This window comes from Peromyscus californicus, unplaced genomic scaffold (genome assembly GCF_007827085.1).
Source record: "Peromyscus californicus insignis strain IS unplaced genomic scaffold, ASM782708v3 Scaffold_5__1_contigs__length_169319896, whole genome shotgun sequence".
Classification (NCBI taxonomy): Eukaryota; Metazoa; Chordata; class Mammalia; order Rodentia; family Cricetidae; genus Peromyscus; species Peromyscus californicus.
The window spans coordinates 110,348,941-110,372,562 of NW_026294573.1; the positions used below are offsets into that span (position 1 = coordinate 110,348,941).

Consider the following 23,622-nt stretch of genomic DNA (forward strand, 5'->3'; position numbering starts at 1 on the left):
TTCTTCCACGGAGTAATAAAAAACCTTCTAGGCCTCTTGGATCTTGCTCAAAATTCACTTAAAATTTTGAATGCATAAACAAGAAACCCAGCATCCCCTTCATTAAATATTTCCCTACCTTGTATGTGCAAAGTATCTTCCTAAAATGATTCAGTTTCCTAGTTTAGTAGCTTTGCTTCCAGATATAATTATGTATTAGCCAGGGATATGAATTCTCTCACTTGTAATTATGTGGTCTCATTAGGAAACTGACTGTGCAATAGGAAATCAGTGATTAAACTTTCATTCAGCATAGTTTCTTCATCAGTCTTTGGAACAGGTGTCAGCATTATTCTCTGTTGGTATTTTGCTCAGTACCTGCACTGTTAGTTTGTATGAAAAGTTGTGATGATTTATTATGTCTGCCTTAGATGCTGTATATTTTGTGGTTTTTCATGCCATTTAATGCAATAAATAACTCCCTTTGGGTCATTTAAAGCAAGAAGGTCAGGTTTTTGTTTTTTCCTGACATAGCAGAAACCTGATTAAGTATAAAGGCACAAGGTGATTTTGTCTGTTATGAAATTCCTATGGGATAAGAGTAATGTAAGTGATTATTTCAAGTGGGAGCTGTAACTGGGGCAGCCCACTAGTGAGTCAACTTTGTCCTAGCAGGCAGTAATGAAATCACATTGGTATTCTTAGAAGTACAACAATTTCACTATGATCTTAGGCAAAATCGAAATAATTTTTGATAGGGCTTAATTGAAATTTAACCTAATGATCTTCTAAATGCCACAAGCCCTGTACTCAAGGTCAAGCACTACAATATTATACAGTACTTTCTGTATGTCGTTGTATATGAATGGATTCCTCTTAGTCAGCTACTCGAGTTCCAGCTTAAACATTAATTCAACATTTTCATTCATAGTCATCTACTTCTGCTTTTAAATTTTTCATGAATTTTTTTTTATCTTACTTCAAAGTTTCAAACATCTGACCAGAAATCAAATTCCCATTACTTTGGTTATCTATAGTATTCCCCTCAATCTCTTTTATCTTTATTGAAATTATTCTCACTTTATAAATAAAAGCTTTAGACACATATATTATAAGCTTATCAAAATTTTATTTCAAACTTACAATAGAAGGAACTCAGGTGGCCAGCTGAAATATTCACTTTGGTAAGACTACTTTCAATGCAAAAGAGATCGAAAAGGTATTCATTACCTTATATTATTATTATGAGGAGGAGGAGGAGGATCTCATATATAATATCCTAACCACAGTTTCCTCTCTCTCCCCTCCCCCAACCTCTCTCCCCAGTTTCCCTTTTCTCCAGATCTACCCCTACTCTGTCTCCCCCAGAAAGAGCAGGATTCCCAGGGACATCAACCAAACATGGTATACCAAGCTACAATAAGACCAGGCATATACCATCATACCAAGGCTGCTTTAGGCAACCCAGTCGAGGGGAAAAGGTCCCACAAGTAGGCAAAAGAGTCAGAGACCACTGCTGCTTGTACTATTAGGAATCCCACAAGAACACCAAAAACTACTTAGCCATAACATATATGCAGAGGACCTAGCTCAGACTCTTACAGGCTACCTGATCTCTGGGAGCCCCCATGAGTCACAGTCAGTTGATTCTGTGGGTCATATTCTCATAGTGTCCCTGACCCCACTGGTTCCTCTGATCAAATTCCCCTGCCTCCTCCATAGGACTCCCCAATACAAGAAAACTAATATCTAGGTAAAGAACACAGGCACCTGACTGATAGCTAGTGAGACTTACCTAACTTCAAAAGAGAACTTATTGCTACTATAGAAACCAGTCAAATATTTCAGCAGCACTGGGAATTCCATTCTAGAAGAGAAGTGAATTTCTACGTGAAAGAATGTTTTGTCCTTGATCAGATCTAGTATCATTTTTCTTCATCAATTAACAGAAACACAGGATTTTTTTCTTTTTCTTTTTGGTTTTTTGAGACAGGGCTTCTCTGAGTAGCTTTGCGCCTTTCCTGGATCTCGCTCTGTAGACCAGGCTGGCCTCAAACTCACAAAGATCTGCCTGCCTCTGCCTCCCAAGTGCTGGGATTAAAGGCGTGCACCACCACGGCCCGGCTAAACACAAGATTTTTAATGGAATACTTAATTAGTTATTTGAGAATTTCAAATAACGTACCCTAATCATAGTCATCACCTATTCCACTCTTCTCCAAATCGATCACAATCTCCCTGTCCCCCTTTTCTCTTTTTCTTTAGTAATTATTGTTACTGGTATACATATGTGTACCTGTGTAAGCACAGCCTGCTGAATTTATTTAGTGTTCCCTGTAGGTATATGTTTTTAGATCTAACCAGAGCGAGATCCTCTAATCGCTTATTCAATAACAAGTGGCCATTATTTGCCCCTAACTCTACATCTAGGAATGAAGCTTTGTGAGGTTTCTCCCATCCATGTTGGTATGTCAGCTGGTGGTGTCATTGTGAAGGTGTTATTCAGGCAGACATACTGAGATTTCATGAATGCTGCTTCCCTGTCCTATACAGAAGACCTCATGTCCTATGCAGGCTTCCTGTCCTGTACAGAAGACTCCCTGTCCTACACACTCCCTGTCCTATGCAGAAGACTCCCTGTCCTATACAGTCACCCCCAAGATGTCCTGGTTCTCTCACTTTTATAATTTTTCACCCAGTTTCCTACAGTGTTCCTGAGTCTTAGGTGTAGGGGTTGTGTTGTAGAGGTGCTGGAATTACAAACAAATGCCTCTTTATCTAGCTTCGTCCGTGGGTTCCAGAGACTGAACTAAGGCTGTCTGGCATGGATAGCCAGCACTCTTACCTGCTGAGCCATCGCCGTCACTCAAGAGTGTCTTTTGAAGGAAATATTTCAAACTAAGTGGTAGATAGTGGTAGGGAGCATATTCCATGAAGTCCTAACTGTCTGGATTTAATCACTGTTGGTATTTCATCACATCTGTTTCATTTTTCTATGTTTCTGTGAAAGCATGCTTTTGTAACTAGAGGAAAATGCTGTTTTGCAGTCGTGTCTGGTTTTCTTTAGCTCCCTTTGTAGACGATGTGATCAATGAACTGAATTTATTGTGTGGCCCTTATGTCGGTGTTCTATTTTAAACAGGTGGTGATTTAAAGTGATTATCCATGTGAATGTCACTGTTTTGAGATGCTCTGTGCTTTGATTTTCACCTCCGTGTGTCAGGATTCCACTCTCTTACTTTCATTTCATACGAAGTCTTAAGACAGGACTTCTACCTTTACCCTGCTTTATTTTTCTCTGGTCATCTTTGTCTTTTGCATTATCAGAAAACATTTTCTATCAGATTTACAAATTTCATTAAAATTTAGACTACTGAGATTTATTTAGCTCCTTTTAATTTTTTTCTTTGCAACATTATTTTTTCGTTGTTGTTGTAGAGGTATTTAGAGTTGTGTCAATGATGGCAGATTTCTTCTGAACAGAGTTACTTTCCAAATCTCCATGAAAGAATTCATTTTCTTTCACTGTAGGACTCATGTGAGGCTATGTCTTCAAGCAAACAGAGAAAGTTTTCTGAAGTTTGTCTTCCTTTCATAGGCTAACCTGATCAGCCAGGCTCACTTAAGACAGTTTCTCTCTCTTTAAAGATGTGTTTCAATTTGTGTGTAACTGTGAAAGTGATATCCCACAATGATCTCAGGTCTCCACCCCAATGAGAGGGGGAGAATTCTATAGGACATGACTAGCAAAGGAATACATTGCAGAGGTTGTGTTATATTTCTACCTACCAAATGCATCTTTTATTAAAAATTTTAGTCATGATTTTGGGTGCTATAAATGTATTTTAAAATATTATTTACTGTTTCCTGTTGGCATAAAGAAAAACCGCATTTACTTGTGTATTAGCCTTGAATGCTATAATCTTGAGAGGTTTACTTATCAATTCTATCAGATTCTGTAAGTTTGTGTTTGAAAGTATGCTCACTGAAAATGGCATCTTTGGTAGAGTTGAATTGTGGAGCTGGGTATGACTTCCTGGCAAAATGCTTGACTTAACTTGTACTAGAGGAGAGAGATCAACCCTTGAACCCTAAGTGTGATGTTGACTGTAACTTGACTTTCCCCAGATGGATGAAAGCCATTCAATTCTTCCTGATCGAGAATGTTAGCAGTCCCTGTCAAATTTTATCAAATGGTTTTAAATTTTGCCTTCAAACAAACTTATGGACAATCACATTCAAATATTAAACTAAAACTGCTTTTCAGAGTCAAGCCCACTCAACATGTCGTGTTAGTCTTTGTACATGGATGGCTGGATTTGATTTTATGGTGGGATGATATTTATTTCTATATTCTTAGAGTATCTTATCCTATAACTGTCTTTTCTCACATGTTTTATTTTGAGAATTTCATTAGTACATGTAATGTGTTTTGAACAGCTCTCTTTTTCAGTTCCTCTCCTACTTCCCTAAACACTATTTCCTCCCAGTTTCTTGTGTTCTTTTTAAAATACACTAAGCCCATTAGTCCCACCTGTATGTGCCTGGGTGTCTCATAGGAAGAAATAAAAATGTCTGAGAAATGAGAAATATGTATTTTTTTTTAGTATTCAAAATCTTTATCTATCAGATCAATGAAAATTAAAACTTCTTTGAGATTTCATCTTACCCCAGGCAGAATGACTAAGATTGAAAAAAACTGGCAACAAATGCTATTTTGGGTGCTGAAAGAAAGAACCCCTATCCCCTGTTGGTGCTAGTGCGAACTGGTGCATCCACAATGGACATCAGTGTGGAGGTGCCTCAAAGAGCTACAGTCTAGCACACGACCCATTCAGACAACTCCTTAAAATTATTTTGTCAGGCTTTGAAAATAGTTGGGTTTATTTTGTACTCATAAAATGTCTTGGAAAATGTTTCTCTGTCTTTAAGCTAATAATTCTGAAAACAATGATGTGTGTTAAAATGTTTAATAACTGTGTACAAAGGTTTAAATGATGGGTTCAGTTTATTTGATGTAATGAAGTTGCTTAGTTCTGGAATGCTTTTTAAGGAACTTATTTATTTCATCTAAATTGTCAAAATTATAGATATAAAACTATTCACAAGATGCCCTACTGCCTTTCTAGTAGCATTAAGGAATCTAGTGTCAAAGGAATATTTGTAATTTGCATATACTGTGTCTTACAGGTTTTTAGTACTCCTCACAGAAACAATCTTAGGCCTTGTCAATTTTCTCTATCACTTCTGTTCAATTTCTTCAATTCTTGTTCTCGTTGCTAATCTTCACTTCCTTTTATTTAGTCTTAATTTGAACACATTTTCTAGTCTCAAAGGAAGGAAACCTTGATCCATGACACCAGGCATTTCTTCTCATCTATGAAAAAAAAAATCTCAAAATTGTAAACCTCGCTGAAAATACTGATTTAAGTGTATCCTACCCTACACATTTTGGTGTGGAATGTTTTCTTTCCTTTTCTGTTACAGTAGTGAAATACATAGGAATCAGTGTGTGGCTTGAGAAAGGCACAGACAAAGGGCCTGAGTTCATCCTGAAGGGTATTTTACAAGTAAGTTTTAAACAAGTAAGGACTGGAGCCGGAGCCAGTAGGAGCATGTAGTCACACAGTGCCGCTCCCTCACTTGTCAGCTGTAGACTGACATGAAACCGCTGACACTAAGCAAGAGAGGGTCGTTGAACAAGCAGTGGTCTCCCTTCTGTGTTTCCTTCTCTCGAAGATCACTGGCCTGCACTGCACACCTGGTGACCCAAAATGGATGTCTCATTTACCTTTTTATCATCTTCCTTAGTTACGTTTAGTGACATGGGAGGAGAGCACAGGTTGAAAATATACCTGAAAAGGAGATGCACCTCAGCAGAGAACAGCTGGAAAGCGTGAGGTATTGATGCTTCCATTTCTGGAAATACAAAGTAGACAGGAATGTATTCTGTTTGAGTTGGCAAGATTGCATACCATAATCAAATCAGAATTGGGTACCTTTGATTAGAGCTGAAAACAGGGAGAATCATCTGTGTTTGCGTCTCTAGCCAGCCCTGGATTCAGCTGTTAATGGAATTACCCTAGATCTTACTTTGTGTCACTTAATAGACTCCCTGCTAAGTTACAAAATGAAAATAATATTAGATGAATACTTGGAAAGATTATTTCAAGTTTGTGGTTGCTAATAATGCAGCTGAATGTACAAAATGGGCATCAGCAAAATACCAATGTGTTATTTATATTACAGTCTAATCATTGGTTTTGTCACAATCTAGTAAGACAGTGTTCTCCTTGTGTCTGTACTGTTTTAATTGGAGAAAGTGATGAGGGAGATCATCTGTTTCTTTCAGCAAATTCTGCTCATTTAAAATGTGTACTCAGAAATGCTGTTGTACTGTTTGTTAGCTTTGGTAACTTTCTGAAATAAAGCTACCAAGAACATAGTTCTCTAAAATCAAGTACATTGGAAATCTCTAATGTTGGGACACCATGCTGAGCACGCTAGAGGAGGACTGGTATTGGAGAGGCAGGGGCATCCTGCTTTTAGGTCTTCACATAGATCCTCCTGTGATCCAAACACCCTCAGATTTGTCACCTCACTTTCCTGAGACTAAGGTCTTCATCTACAGACTGGGCAAATTGCTCAAATTCAATCTATAAGCATTTAATTGACAACATAGCATTATCAATTAAGGTCATCAGAATCCTGACTGCAGTTTTTCAAAGACTGCTTGTCCTTGGGCAAATAACTCAAACATTCTGATCATTGCTTTCTTCTGAAGAAAGTGAGCACAGCTCATAGTTTTTGAGCAGATGAAATAGGAAGCATTACATGAAAGTGTAGCTAGTGCTGTGACATCTTAGTGATTCTGAGTGCCTTCTGCCTGCTAGGGAAGAAAGGGCAGCTTCTTCGTGTGACTCAATGAAGGGGGAAAGGAACTAAAAAGTAATTGTTTTGTAGCTAAAAGGCATAGATCCCCTCTGATGTTTAAAAATCATTTGCAGAAGTAGATTTTAAATTACAGCGGATTAAATAACCCTAAATTTGATCATTGATAATCCAGCTCTTCCCACATTTCCTATGATTATGTTTTTGATGTTTGTTTGGAGAAATGAGTAGCTTCCATACAAATCTTGCAAAACACACCGCACAGTCATTTAACAAGAGCAGTGAGCTCACAAAATGCTCCCTACTATTTCCGTTCTGTTAGCTGCCCAGGGGGCTATGCAACATGCCTCTGTGGGGAAGATGAAACACATCCCCTAGACAATGTTTAAAGACCAACAAACCAACAAGTACAAATCAATAGCCTATAAAGTGAGTGTCTAAGTGCTGAGGGGATCCTTTGGAAAGCTTTCTTCAAAGCAATACGATAGACTGAAAAGGCTGTAGTGCTGTGTATAGGGGGAAACAAAGAAAAGCAGAATTCAATTGAAGACCACTTAAGGGTAGACTAAGTCACAGAAATATAGGGTTTGTGCAGATGTGCATTGTTCTATGTTTTTGTTCAAGCTTATTTTTGTCTTGCTTAGTTTTTAATTTATAGATAATATTAGTTTATCAATAGTATCTGTATATCATGTCTTCTGTATACCGTGGAACCTTTTGGGACACAGATAAAAACTCATTCAAAATATTTAAATCAAGATTATTGAGATTTAATTTGTAAAATAAGGTACATTCATTATAATTCATTTTCAAAGAATAGTGGTTTCTCCAAAACAAAAATTCTATTGAAAATAAAATGTTTTCTGGGCCAGCAATGTGGCTTAGTAGAAAATTGTCCTTAACCATAAACCTAGCAACCTGCGTTTGATCCCTAGGATGGACATGACGAAAGGAGAGCAAACTATGTCAAGTTGTTCTAAGACCTCAGCAGATTTGCCCATCATGCAGTGTATACATATGTTGTTCTATTTTGCTTTCTGTTGCTGTAATAGAATACTAGCCAATACCAGCTGGAGGAGAAAGGGGTTTGTTTGGCTTTTACATTGTGGTGGTTTGAATAGAAACGGCCTTCATAGGCTCATGTATTTAATTACTTGGTCCACAGTTAGTGGAACTTCTCCCAACGGATTAGAAGGTGTGGTCTTGTTGGGGGAAGTGTGTCACTGGGGGTGGCCTAAGTAAGCAACAAAGTATTTTTTCCTCAGTGTGGTGTCTCAGACTCCACTACTTTATTATTATGTGAGTTTGGATAGTCTTCTAAGCTCTGATTTCCTTATCTGTGAAAGAGTGCTGAAAAACAAAAACAAAAAAATTAAAAGTAAAATAAAATAAACCATCCCAGCCCCAGTATCCCTGCCTGTTGCCTGTAGATCAGGAGGTAAAGCTCTCAGCTACTACCTCAGTACCATGTCTGCTTGCTTCTACCTAATGCCTCTGCAATCAAGCTCCCAATTAAATGTTTACTTTTATAAGAGTTGTCTTGGTCATGGTGTCTCTTCACAGCACAGAACATTAACTAAGATTTACTTCCCAGTGACAATCCGTCATAGAGGGAAGTCAGTAGGAACGAGGAGACAGGAACTGAAACAAAGCCATTGAGAAATGCTCCTTACTAGAAGATTCCTAATGGCTTGCTTAGCCTGCTTTTTGATCCATCCAATGACCACCTGCTCCAGGATGATACTGTCAACAGTTTACTGGGCCCTTGTACATCAATTGTTAATCAAGATAATGCCCCACAGACTGGCCTACAGTCCAATCTGATGAAGGCATTTTCTCAATTGAAATTGCTTCTTCCCAGAAGATCCAGACTTGTATCAAGTTGACATAAATAAATAAATAAATAAATAAACAAATAACAAAACAACCTAACCAAAACACACACAGATACACACACACACACACACACACACACACACACACACACACACACACACACACACACACAAATAAATGAATGGCATTCCTTAGTGTGGACATATAATTTAAAATGTATATTATTTGCTTATTTTATTATGAACTTTATATATAGATATCACATCTACATCACAGCTCCTTTCTCTAAAACTTCCAGTTCCTCATGTGTTCCACCTCTATTTCCCTAATTCATAATCTTTTCTTTATATAGAATAATAATAAACAACAATTAATATTGTTTCTCTCTCTCTTTTCTCTTCTCTGTCGGTATATGTGCATATGTAGATATAGCTAGTGAGTACATTTAGCAATACTGTCTGTATATGTGGCCAGGATTGACCACTGGGATTAGATAACCTATGTGTTAGCTAGCTCACCTCTCTAGGAAACTGACTCTCAGCAGCCTTGACTACCTGCAGTTCTTTATCTAAGGATGGGACCTTGTGGACTTTTCCCTGTAAACTTCGGCATGTCAAGTGGTATTTTGGCTATGCTAGTCATGTTCAGGCAACCATATTGTTAAGACATCATGGGTGCATTTTCCCTGTCATATCTAGGGGAAACCTTCTAGCATCATGGTTATCTGACTCTTACAAGTTTCCTTCACATTGTTGTCAATTTTCCCTAAGCCTGGAGTATAGAACTTGCATTTCAAATACAATCAGTTGGAGATGGGCACCCTATGGTAATTTATTTTCTGCATTTTGACAAGTTGTAGAACTCTGTAAGTCTCCATCTGTACCAAAAAAAAAAAAAAAAAGATGCTTCTTTGATAAGGAGTAAGAGACACACATCTGTAGGTATAAATATTTAAAATAGAAGACAGTTAGAAACTATGTTGGCTTAAGAAAATGGTGGTAGTAGGTTCTTCTCTCAGGTTTATGACCACTGCAACACTGGGTAGTTAGCTAAGTTTCCAGTACCAGCATGAATTCCCTTGTATTGTGTGAGCCTTAAGTCCAATAGACAGCTGTTGGTTACTTCTAAGACTAAAGCACTACTGTGACTCTACTCATATATTTTATGAGGTCATTCACTGTAGTTTGTAGACTTTACAACTGGGTAGGACTACTTATTCCTCCCCTATCTAGGCGGCCTATGTAGTACCTTTAGATACTAGTAGAGCTAGTCCTTAGGGAGGAGGCTTCCATGTAAGTTCTGGCTCAACTCCTCTAAGTACCGTGTCTGAACGATCTATGTCTTTGACAATAAGTTCTGGAAGTCAACAAAGAGGAATGACAATATTCCATACTGTTTTTGAAGATTCTTGCATTTCCATGACCAACAATTCTAGAGAGGTTTCCCATATTCGGCACTGGGGTTTTTGTTGGAAAGTACATAGATATTAGCTACTGGGGTAGACAACATCCCTCCACATTCTGCTGCCATCTTGCTGTTCCTTGGGCAGCAGCTGGTATCTCCCCAACTCTGCCCCTCTTGGACTGCAGGGTTGGGCAGGACTGGAGAGACTTACCATTACACCACATGCATGCTCCATTAGTGTGTGTGTGTGTGTGTGTGTGTGTGTGTGTGTGTGTGATTGTGTCTGTCTATCTGTGTCTGTGTGTATATATATGTATGTACATGAACATATGTGTTTTTAAAATAAGCTTGTATAATTATGTTTTACCACAACTTTTCCAAAAATCCTTAATGTTATTTGCCTCTCCCTCTCCTACTATTACCCTTTTTCAACCCTCCCCAGTTATAATAGTATATGGTATATCAAATGAGAATGGCATCCTTAGGCTCTATGTTTGAATTCTCATTTCTGAGAAGCCAGTTCATAGCACTAAAAAAAAAAAGGTATGGAGAGATCTCACATTAGTAACATAATGGCATATATGAAAGCTCTAGAACAAAAAGAAGAAACAACACTCAAAAGGAGTAAATAATAAGAAATAATCAAACTCAGAACTGAAGTCAATAAATTAAACAACAACAACAAAAACAATATGAGAATCAGCAGTTTGGTGGCAGAAGCCAACCAGTCCACCCTGCCTTCAAGGCACTGGTGGTGAGCACCACTACAAACAAATGCATGAAAGAGAGATGTGAACAGTAGAAAAACAGAGTGTAGGGTCAGCCGAATGATATGTAGCAGCCTGGACCTTATACAGAAGACTCAGCCCCCAAACATGCTACCCTGCAGTAGCATTGCCCTGGATTTGGGCAAACACAAAGGCCCAAGATAAGGAAAGGTTCACTTTCAGGATTGGACCTCCTCGTAGGACCACTTGGTCTGTGAAGCCACTGGAGACCGTGTTGGTGTCTGTGGTCCATGCTATTGCCCTAGGCCTTGACGAAGCTTGAGTTCCATGTGGATATATGCAGTTGGTGCCATTGATTGAGGCCTTGGTGATATCCTCCATGAGTTTTGCTGCCTCAGAGGTCCATCTGGATGTTAGTGGCATGTGTAAACCACCTGAGACCATGTTGAGGCCTATGGTACATGTAGACACTGAGGGTCATGAGTGGATTGGTGGTCCTGATATGGCCAGGGGCCATGTTAATGTCTGTGTTACCCCCAAAGACTATGTGGATGCCTGTGTAGTCTGGGCAGCCAACTGAAGCCATGTTGATGTCCGTGGGCTATGCTGAGCTGGCCCCCACACTGCAGGAGCAGGGGTGGTGTGGGTAAAGGGGAGCTGGCCCTACTTCTCCTTGGCTGCCACATGGCTCTCCACATTTGTTGGTTCCTGGTGGGGGTGCAGGTAGAGAAAGATTCACCTTCTCTTGGAAAACTGGCCACTAGGAGTTTGGCCATACTCAATGAATACATGGACGATACAAAATGGACTTTTTTTTTCTTTTTCCATTCTTTTTTTTGGGAGGTGGGTGGAGTGGATGAAGTCAAAAGAGAGTGGAGCAGACATGGAAGACTGGAAAGAGAGCATGATGTGAGATTCAAAAAACATAAACAAAAAAGAAAAAAGAAATGCAAAGAATCAATGAAACAAAGAGTTGGTTCTTTGAGAAAATCAGTAAGTTTAATAAACCCTTAGCCAAGTTAACTAAAAGATGGAAAGAGATGATCCAAATCAACAAAAGTAAATACAAAAATGGGAACATAATAGGAGACAGCAAGGAATTCCAGATAATCATAAGACATGCTTTAAATGAATATACTCCACCAAATTGGAAGTCCTAAAAGAAATGGAGAAATTTCTTGATATACACCATCTATGAAAGTTACATCAAGATCAGATAAATGATTTAAACAGACTAATAATGCCTAGTGAAGCAGAAGCAGCCATTAAAGGTCCAGAGGCAGATGAATTCAGTGCAGAATTCTCCAATATTTCCAAAAAGAAATAACTGCAATATTTCACAAATTTACTCCACAAAAGTAGACACAGAAGGAACATTGCCATTTCTTTTTACAAGGCCACAATTATTCTGATACCTAAACAACATAAATGCCCAACAAAGAGAATTACAGACCAATTTCTCATACGAACATAAATGCAAAGATTCTCAATAAAATACTTGCAAACCAAGTTCAGAAATACATCTAAAAGATCATCCACCATGAACCAGTAGGCTTCATCTCAGAGATGTTTGACATATGTAAATTGATAAATATAATCCACCATATAAACAGACTGAAAGAAAAAAAGCCACACAATCTTATCATTCGATGCAGGGAAGGCCTTTAACAAAACCCAATACTCCTTTATGATATAAGTCTGTAAGAGACTAGGGATACAGGGGCCATACCTCAAAATATCAGAAGAGATTTATCGCAAGCTATACCTCAACCTAAAGGAAGGGCACTCCAAGTATTTCCACTGAAATCAGGGACAAGATGAGGTTATTCACATTTTCCATACCTATTTAATTTAGTACTTGAAATAATATCTAGAGCAATATTCAGCAATAACTGAAGGAGATCAAGAGGTTAGTAAAAGAAAGTCAAAGTATCTTTATTTGCAGATGATATGATTGTATATGTAAATTATCCTAAAAGCTCCACTGGGAAATTTACACAGTAAATAAATAATTTCAGTAAATTTGCCAAATACAAAATTAACCAACAAAAATCAGTCACCATCTTATATACAAACAACAAACTGACTGACGACGAAATCAGGGAAACAATATCTTTTGTAATAGCCTCAAAAATACCTTAGGGTAACTCTAACCACACAAGTGAAAGGTTTGTGTGATAAAATTTTTAAGGCATTGAAGAAAGAAACTGAAGAAGACATTAGAAGATGGGAAGATCTCCCATGCTTATGGATCAGTAGGATTAACATATTGAAAATAGCCACCCTACCAAAAGGTATCTACAGATTCAGTATAATCTCCTTCAAAATTCCAATTTGAAAACATAAAAAAAAACAGGATAGCTAAAATAACCTTGAATTATAAAAGAATTTCAGAGACATCACCAGCCCCAAATTCAATCATAATACAGATCTATAGTTTTAAAAAATATAAGAATGGCATTGTTGTAAAAATAGGCACATTGATCAATTGAATCAATTTGAAGATACAGACGTTCATTCACACACCTTTGAACACCTGATTTTTTTTTTTTTATCCATAAATACACTCTGGAAAAAACACAGAATCTTCAATAAATCCTACTGGATAAGCTAGATGGCTGCATTCAGAAGAATGCAAATAGACCCACACTTAACACCCCGCACTACACTCAACTCCAGGTGGGTTAAGGACTTCAGCATAGGGGCAGATGCTCTGAATCTAGTAGAAGAGAAAGTGGGGGAAATTTTTGAACTCACTGTCACAAAAAGAGACTTTCTTACTGATCACTGTCAGTGCAAGCACTAAGAACAACTAATAAATGGAATCTCATGAAACTGAAAAGGTTCTGTATGGCAAGACACCATCATTTAGACAAAACAGAGAGCTACAGAATGTGAAGAGACTTTTACCAAGTATGCAACCAACAGAGGGCTAATATCTAAAGTATAGAAAGAACTTAAGAGACAAGAAATAACCCCACTTATAAAAGGTACAGATCTCTAAACAGAGAGTTCTTGAAGGATGAATCACAAATATTTGAGAAGCACTTATAAATGTTCAGCATCCTTAGTCATCAGGGAAATAGAAACCAAAACTACTTTGGGATTTTATCTTACAACAGTCAGAATGGCCAAGGTCAATAAAACAAATGACTGCTCATGCTGGTGAGGGTGTGGAGTAAGGGTAACACTCATATACTGCTGGTGGTAGTGCAAAAGTATACTGTCACTGTGGAAACCAGTGTGGCAGTTCCTCTGGAAGCTGAGACTAGATTTACCTCAAGATGAAGGTATACTACTCCTGGGCACATCGCCATTGGACTCTACATCCTACTACAGATACACTTGTTCATCCATGTTCATTACTGCTTTATTGATAATGGCTAGAAATCGGAAACAGCCTAGATGTCCATCAACAGACAAAAGGATACAGAAAATGTTATATGTTTACATAATGGAATATTACTCAGCTGTTAAAAAAAAAGGAATGAAATTCACAGGTAAATAAGTGGAGCTACAAAAGTCATCCTGAGTGAGATAACCCAGACCTCAAAATAAAAATATGGTATATATTTGCTTATATGTGATATTAGCTTTTACATTTTTGAGAAGCATGCTATAATCCATATACCCACAGACGTATAGAGTGAGGTATTAAGGGTAAAAGAAGGATCTCGAAAGGAACTGAAAATGGAATATACACTTATGGATGGATTAGGGGAGGGGAGTGTACCAGGCTTTTTCTTTTGTACCACCAACCAGCTCCCAAATCATAACACAGAGACTTCTTATTAGTTACAAATACTCAGCCTAGCTTAGGTTCATTTCTGGCTAGCTCTTTTAACTTGAATTAACCTGTTTCTCTTTATCTACCTTTTGCCTTGGAGCTTTTTACTTTTCTTTCCATCTGTTCAGCTTACTTCCACTGCTTCTGGCTAGCTAGCTGGCAGCTACCTGGCTGCTTGCCCCGGGCATGTCCCTCTCTTTCATCCTTAGTCTCTCCTCCTCCTCCTTCTTCTCTCATTCCTCTTCCAATCCTAGATTTCTCCTTGTACTTATTTTCTCTGCCTGCCAGCCCCACCTATCCCTCTTTTGCCTAGCAAATGGCTGCTCAACGTTTTATTAGACCAATCAGGTGCCTTAGGCAGGCAAGGTGAAACAGCAACACATCTTTTCATAATTAAACAAATGCAGCAAACACAAATGTAACACATCTTTACATCATTAACAAAGGCAGCAGAAACAAATGTAACACACCTTTACACAGTCAAGGTAATATTCTGGGGCATAAAAAAATGTAACACATCTTTACATAGTTAAAAATAATATTCCACAACATGGAAGATTAGAAAAAGAGGATTAAATGGACAGGAAAGACGAGGGAGGTAAAGAAGGAAATGGAGGAATGGACATTTAAAACTAAGGCCATCTGTGGGATTGTATGGAAACCTTTTACAGTAGAAGTTTCTTAAAATATATACATATATAAAATAAATTACCAAATAATGGAGGCAACAAAGTTCCAACTAGACATCTGCCACCACTAAATGAAAACTCCAATACTGGGAATGAGGTACATCTAATTGAGTTTTGGCCCAAGGGGTTCCCTGGAAATCCCCAAACAGCCCAGTTTGGTTGCTTTCCACAAACTAATGATAAGGCCCTATTGCCGAAGACACCACATATATTACTCACTGGACATGAAGAAGTTGAACTGGTGCCTACTGAAGCCTTCACCCCTACTGACTAGTGTTCATAGTACTGGAAGGTAGTCTCCATGCTACCAGATGAGAAGGTAAACACCAACCCAGCTGCAACCCTTCAATCTTCAATGGTCACCTGCCTGCAAGATATGCTGGTGAAACGGTGGCGCAAAAATTGTGCAGGTAACCAACCACCTGATTGTATTTATGATCCACTCCATGAGAACTAATCCATCCCTAACTCTGTCTGCTCAGGTGGCCATAAACCTGAGACTAGACAGGCCACGAACCTAAGAGAAAACCAAATACTATTGTTCTACTAAAGGAATTTAGTAATAAAATGACTCCTAACATCATTCTTCTATACTCATAGAAGAGTGTCTTGCTCAGCTATCATTAGAGAAGCTTCCTCCTGCCATAGACAGAAACAAATACAGAGATCCACAGCTGGACAATGTACAGAGAGTGAGAGGCCTTGGAACATGGTCTTAAATGGGATGTCAAATCTCCATCAAATCTCCCTCAGGGCTCATGGTGCCATGTGGAAGAGAAGTTGCAAAGAATGTAAGAGCTGGAGGAGATGGAGGACCAGGAAATGAGGCCTTCTAAACACAGCATGTGAACTCACAGAAACTGTGGCAGCCCATACAGGGCCTGCAATGGTCTGAGGCAGATGGATTCCTAGCACTGAGAGGAGAGGTGAACACAAGTTCCCATTCCAATTCCAAACTATCTCAATTAATAACAACTTGTAAAGGAAAAATTAGTTTTTTCCAATGAGGACATGGAGTTTCACTGTGTATACAAACCACCCTTAGGGCTAGGCCCAATGCCCAGCAAGGGACGGCCAGCACTAACTATATCAATGGTATTTTTGGAGATAGTTTGTCTCATAATGCTTTGTCGGTGCATTTTTTTTTTTATCTTACAGGTCTTTTGCTTCCCTTTCATGATTTCCAATTTTATGTTTTATGGGATTTCTGTATGTGTAAATGTGTGTATCTCTGCATCTCTGTGTGTTTCTTTGTCTTTGTCTTTGTTTTGTTTTTTCTTCCTATTTATTTGTTTTGCATTATTCTGATGTATTTGATTTTATTTTTCTTTCTTTACTTTTTATTTTTATTTATTTTTTTTTGTTTTTTTCAAGAGCAGGTTTCTGTATGTAGTCCTGACTGTCTAGAACTGGCGCTATAGACCAGCCTGCCCTCGAATTATAGATCTACCTGCCTCTGCCTCCCAATTGCTGAGACAAAAGGTGTATGCCTGGCTATTTATTTTATTTTAAATGCCTGTTTGTTTCCTAGTGAGAGAGAAAAAGATGTGGATTTTGGTGGATGGGATGGTGGTGAGGATGTTGGAGGAATTGCCAGAGGAGAAACTGATTAGAATATATTTCATAAAAATCTGTCTTTTATACAAAGTAGAGAAAATGAATAATTTTCAATAAATCAATAACCAATAATCAATGAAAAGGAACTACAAAAATACCCCTTCTGAGAATTGATCAATAATATTCCTTTTTTAATAAAATAAAACAACATTAAAAGCAAATTATGTTATTTTTACCTTTTTATAACAAGAGACTGTGCCAACAAGTGAGAATCAGTACCAAGTCACAGATGGCTGCTTCCAAAGCAGGTAGCTCTTGGAAATTCCTCACTTCAAAGCCATTTGTGTTGCTTGAAAATTATGCTTGTAAATTGCTTCACTGTTATCTGTCCACCAGATTTTAAGAAGCTTCTACTATAGTAGGATCCCATACAATCCCACAAATGGCCTTAGTGTTAAATGTCTATTCCTCCATGTTATCCCACATGGCTGTTAAGAAACTAAAAAGAGTGCCACTTATGAACATTAGTTTCTGTTATAAGATTATTGATTTGATCGTTTTATGAGCATCCTCAAAGCAGATAAGTAGAAATATTTGGCATGAATAAAAATAATTTTCATCTACAACCTAACTAAGGTTGTAGGTTAATAAATATCAGAGCTTGAATTGACAGATTGGGAATTTCAAGTCGTGTGTGTGTGTGTGTGTGTGTGTGTGTGTGTGTGTGTGAGAGAGAGAGAGAGAGAGAGACAGACAGACAGACAGACAGACAGACAGGGACACACACACACACACACACAGAAAGAGAGAGAGAGAGAGAGAGAGAGAGAGAGAATCAAGGTAAAATACTCGTTTTAAATTGAAGCATGAATATTTATTATCCATTATCCATACACACAACTCTGTTTTTCTAAAAGGTATTTTAAAATATTGTATTTTAATGAGGCACGAGTTGGGCTGGACTTTGGTCCTTGTTCTCTTACCATCCCTGCTGAAATGGGACAGTCACTATCTCACTGTTGAGACTTTGAATGAAGCTTCCATGTGCCCTTATGGGAATAATTGAGCTCTAACTGCAGGTGCACGGTGATATTGTGGCTTGTTAAAATCAGGTTTTACACCTGTGTCCCTGAGTCTATCAAACATAACCATTCAAATGAATGTCCCAATGGAATTAGTAGGAAAATAATAATTAGATAGGTAGATGATAGATAGAGACATAGATACATAGATGGTATGGTTGTAGGTTTTAAAAATAAAGGTGTCTGTTCTTAGAGATTCCTCTGGGAAGACCACCAACTAGCCCTTCCTATAAGTACTTTTCTACATTCCTAATGAACTCAGTTGTTTGTGTGGCCGACATCAGCACAGGAAAAGTTGGTGATTGTGTACTTGGGAATTTTCTCCATCAATGGATGTCAGAAATATCTGTGAAATTTAAACAACATATGTATCTATGTGGGCTCTAACAAATGGATCATTAAATGTGTGATTGATTTCTCCCAGACAGTTATATGATTGCTTTCTTAGGCTCCAGCCATCCCTTTGTGTAGAGACACTAACTCCAGTATATTTGGGGTTGGTGGAGTCTGTGTCTCAGGGAGCAGCTGATCTTGGAGTATCCATTCTCTTTATTATCTTGCCATCTGTATCTTAACATGGACAGTGGGGGCTGCTGAATTTATAATAATGCTTCACATTTTCCACTCAAGGGTGTTTCTCACACATTTTGTTAAAAAGGTGACCTAATTTTTCTACTAGAAATGCTGACTTTATGTGGGATGTCAGAACTCACAAAATATGCTATGTTTGGTCCATATCATCATGTGAATTCTGCTGTTGCTGCTGATGGCTTTTTCTCTGTGATATCTCAATGCTCAATTACCTTGAAAGAGTTATGGGTGGAGTCAGAAAAATTGAGTACTGGAGGTGGTCAGTTACATGAAGACTGAGGTATATTTAATAATATGAGTGAGTTTTAATGTTAATAGCATTTACTAATACTTGTAGACTGAACAGGTGAGTGAAAGCATGGAAAGGAAAATGTGCTCTGCACAAACACCTTCTGAGAAGGACACACTTCAGCCTTCCAGCTTTGTGTTTTTCAGCATCCTGAGCAGCATTTTATAGTACCTTACACAGTACTTTATAATTCCCTTATTGATTGAGTAGTGAAGGCCCCTGGTCCTAAGATGTGGCTCACCATTTTTCAATTATAATGAAGAAATGTCTTGTTTGTTGCAGGCATGTTTCAAGAAGTTGGCTTGTGGGACTTTGAGAGATGCTGCTATCTGTGACATGCTGGAAGTATCATGATCAACTACTCAGTTTGGATTTCACCCAGTGGCCATGAGTTTTGTGTGGTAGACAGCAGGGGTTGGATTTTTAAAAAAGAGCAAACCAGGTAAGGCATGAGGGAGACATCTGCTCATTCATCACTTGCTCCAAGGGCTTCGGTATGCTTCCAGGAGGTACTGAATAATATATAGCTTTGCTATTTGTTTTCTAAGTCCACTGAAGAGGTTGTTGAAGAATGAGATTTCTTTGCTTCACAATGTATACAGTAAGAATTGAGACTTTTTCTCTCAAGGGAAGCATGGATCTATTTTAAGGTGTACATTAAGCATGTGTGAATATACTCTAGATTTTAATTTAATGTAATAGTCAAAACTTGCAGGTGATAGAGATTTCCTCTGTAAGCAGTTATTCTGAACTCTAATGACATCCGCAATCATACTTTTGAGGGTGCAGTGGGGGAAGTGTTGACTTGACATATTTATACTATATACAGCATAAAAACATGAATATGATTTCATTGTATGTGATCCTATAAATATTCTTCATGCTTGCTTCAATTCAGAAAATTATACCATCCTTCTTGCATTTATTTCTTTGAAAATATTTATTGTTCTAAATTTTATTCATGTAGTACCTAAAATAATAATGCATACTCAGATTGGTTTGGATCAAAGAATATATAAGAAGAAATTCATTCAAATCTTACTTAATTTTTGGGTTTCACTCTGGAAATTTTTAATTATTACTCATGAGCAGACATTATTTTTCCCATTGACTCTTTTTCACTCTAAAATACATTTTAAATGATTTAAATGTGTGAGCTACATTATCTTTGACTTGTATTTAATGCTTCCTTTTATTTAATATGTTGGAAAATGAAGTTTTCTGTAAATTCATGTATGGACACAGACAGCATAGGGACAATTTTTTTTAATGTAGAAAACAATGGGATGGGTTAATTGTATCATATGAATATTCGAGTTCTTTAAGCTTTTTGCAGAAAAGGCCTTTTTATTTTCTGAAAAAGAATGATGCCATTTTGTCAATATACTGTATGTATATAAAGTACATTAGAATCTAACATATTTGTATGGAAATTAGGCCTTCATGATATCTTGCATATTATATATTAGAGAATGACACATTATAGTCTAACAATCTTTTGGTTGTTAAGTAGGACTCCCAAAGTGTCAACAATAAATTAATTATAAAAAATATAACAAGAATACCTTCCTAACCATTTATCAACATGATACCAACTATGCATGCAAAAAAATTACAATCTCATTGATTCCAAACTTTGTGGAAATTCTGTGGATTGCCAAAAAACATGGCAGAAACTTTCATCTGACAGCCTGAGCTAATGGACACCTTGTTTCTTTTCAATGCTACAGTGTGTCATCCATATTTTGAAGTTTTATGGGTCTATAATAGATCAAAATGCCAGATTCATTACTGGGATAAAGATCAATCTAGCCTTATAACACTCTTTCATTCAATCCTTATCAAAATTTTCTATTTCACTCTGGAAACTGCTAATTATTACCCATGATTGGGTTAGAACTTTTTGTAATCCTTACATGTTAGACCCTGGTTTTTAAGCTTGCTTTTGATGAATATGGAGTAATATTTATCCTAATTGTGTTTATTTTAGTATTTGCAACAAACAGAATCGTATCAAAGTTTCAAAGTTGTAAAGGAGAGTATTGAAAGGGGAATAAGATTGTTTCCAAGAAAAATGCTCATGTGACAGCACAATTAGTCATTAGCTTTCCACAAAGGTAGAGACCACTGTTTGTTTGTAAAGTTTACTTTCATTCTGTAGGACATTTTGTTTCTGAATTGTGAAGGTCATTAGTTTGGGGAAAAGGTGCAGGAAGCAATTTGATCCAAGTAGTATAAGGAAGCAGCTTCCCTTGCCACAGTCCTTTGAAGTAAATTTTGTTAGTTCCAGCACACAGACATAACACTTTCTCAGCAGTGGATGAAAACAGAGTTGATAGGTATCCTCTAGAACACATTTTCAGCTAAAATGAACTATGTTTACAATGAAAAGAAAATACATACATTTCCATTTTTTCGTTTACATTAGTATTATATTCCTTTTGTTATCTGTTATCTGAATGGCAGTTAACAGATTTTTATTGTGACATAGCTTACTATTTTAAAAAAGGCGGTCTGAGCTTGACCTAATGGGTTTCTGCATCTGTTTCTATCAGTTACTGGATGAAGCCTCTCTGGTGACAATTGGGCGAGACATCAATCATCTTTGTCTTTCTGGGTCTGGGTTACCTCACTCAGAATGATTTTTTTTCTAGGAGCCAGAGGGGTCAAGGACACCCTAAAAAAACTTACATAATCAACTAACCTGGGCTCACAGGGACTTCTAGAGACTGTACAGACAACCAGGGAACCCTCATGGGACTGACCTAGGCCCTCTGCATATATGTTACAGTTGGGTAGCTTGGTCTTCTTGTGGGACTTCTAACAGTGGAAGCAGAGGCTGTCTTTGACGCTTTTGCCAGCATTTGGGGCCCTATTCCTCACACTGGCTTGCCTTATCTAGTCTTATTATGAGGGGAGGTGCCTTGTCTCACCACAAATTGATATGCCCTGCTTTTGTTGATATCTATGGAAGGCCTGCCATTTTCTGAATAGAAAAAGAGGAGAGTGGATTGGGGGGTCAAGAGGGAGTTGAGGAGGAGGGACTGGGCAGAGACGAAAGGGGGGAGGGAAATGTGGTAGGGATGAAAACAAAAAAGTGTCAAGTCTTCCAAGTTCTATTTCTAAAAAGTTTATAACAAAGCCATGAGATTTTGCATGATTTGTAAGCTTAGAAACATTTTTTTCTTTCTGGAAGCACTCTTGAAGGAAAGGTTTGCCTAGCTTAGGATTATATTACTATATGTTTGAACATAGAAGCAATATTAAACTATAAAGACGGGGTATGAAAGGTGAGACTGTTTTCCAAAATACTTCTAATAATAGTTTACCCCATGTAGTGGGATATGGAGTCCCCAAGGCAGCTCGTGAAAAACATCTGGGTTCCTTGTGTATGCAGTGCATCTGTCCTCACACCCAGTCCATTGCTTCACATTCTGAGGCCTTCCAAACTACAATCTTGAAAAGTTTAGTGGAGCAGTTGGTCTAGCATGAAAAATATTGCATGAACTTAAATGCTTTCTGATGACATTCAATGGCTTCCAAACATTCCTGGAATTCCTAACCTATTTGCAATAATATATAGACAGAATAAATTAATAACCCTCTCTTCCTTTTTCATTAAGCAATTTCTTTCTCAAAAAAAAAATAGACAGACAGACCAAAATACATTAAAACGCATGAAAGCTCATTTTGAAAAACTATGTTAAAACCATTAGTGAAAAGTTTGTCCATACATTGAGATAGATTGTGTGGTTGGATGGACTTTCTTGTTAGCCACCAGCACCCAAGTAATGACATGGAAACTTATTATTAATTATGAAAGTTTGGCCTTTAGCTTAGGCTTATTCCCAACTAGCTCTTATAATTTAAATTAACCTGTTTCTATTAATCTACATTTTACCATGTGGCTTTTACCTCTCTCCCATTCAGTATGTCTGACTTGCTCTGAGTCTCCCTGGCATCTCTCACAAGCCTATATTCATCCCGAGTTCCTCTCTCTCCCCAGGAGTCCTGCCTATTCTCTCCTGTCTAGTTCTTGCCCTTTCAGCTCTTTATTAAACCAATCAGAAGGCACCATGGCAAAGATACATCTTCACAGTGTACAAAAGATTATCCCACAGCAGGACTGTTAAACATACAGGTTGCTAAAAAGATTTTAAAATGAAAGACATATGTTAGCCATCTAACTAGAGTGGGAAGAATTTTAATGGATGACAAATAGATGTGAAAGCACAATAGTCTCATTACGTTGTCTGACTATCCCAACATAGTGTTAAAATGGAGCATCATGTCTGAAGAATGGACACTTGACCCTGGGGCACAGGATGAGATGGAAGACTTGGCACATAGGTAGTGGCTGGGCTTAAGGCCTTTGTATATATAGTAAAATAAAAATAAAAATTAATGCCGTTAGTACAACCCAACTTACTCTTTCAAATATATCCTGGCAGAGGATATAGTGGAAGCATGAAAGGTGTGTGTAGAAAGGAAAAAATAAACAAAAGATGTTCAAATACTTTGCTACAGAAACTGTGTATGTAATAGCCAACTGCATCACCACAGTCAAAAACGTCTCTTGTCTACCAATGGCTCTCCTGTCCTGTCAAATGCTAACTAAATGAATGTCTTTCCCTGACAGTCGATATACTCCTACATCTCCAACTTTTAACATGTTTAGGAATAGTTTTAAAATTCTTTACACAAAAGGTGAGATTTTGACTATCTTGTTTGCAGCACACTCATGGGCATGGATGCACAGAGGCACACGAACTCTGAGTATGTGCTTGAA

The 23,622-nt window shown here is 37.7% G+C and overlaps 1 protein-coding gene across 21 annotated transcripts in view; it reads left to right on the forward strand.

The window, feature by feature from the left end:
- Positions 1 to 23,622, forward strand: part of Lingo2 (leucine rich repeat and Ig domain containing 2) — a 1,194,974-nt gene that overhangs the window by 842,498 nt on the left and 328,854 nt on the right. For all 21 annotated transcript variants that reach the window (XR_008213749.1, XM_052716815.1, XM_052716814.1 and 18 more), the window contains one exon: positions 19,116 to 19,275. The gene's annotated coding sequence lies outside the window, so the exon portion shown is untranslated. The remainder of the gene's footprint in view (positions 1 to 19,115; positions 19,276 to 23,622) is intronic.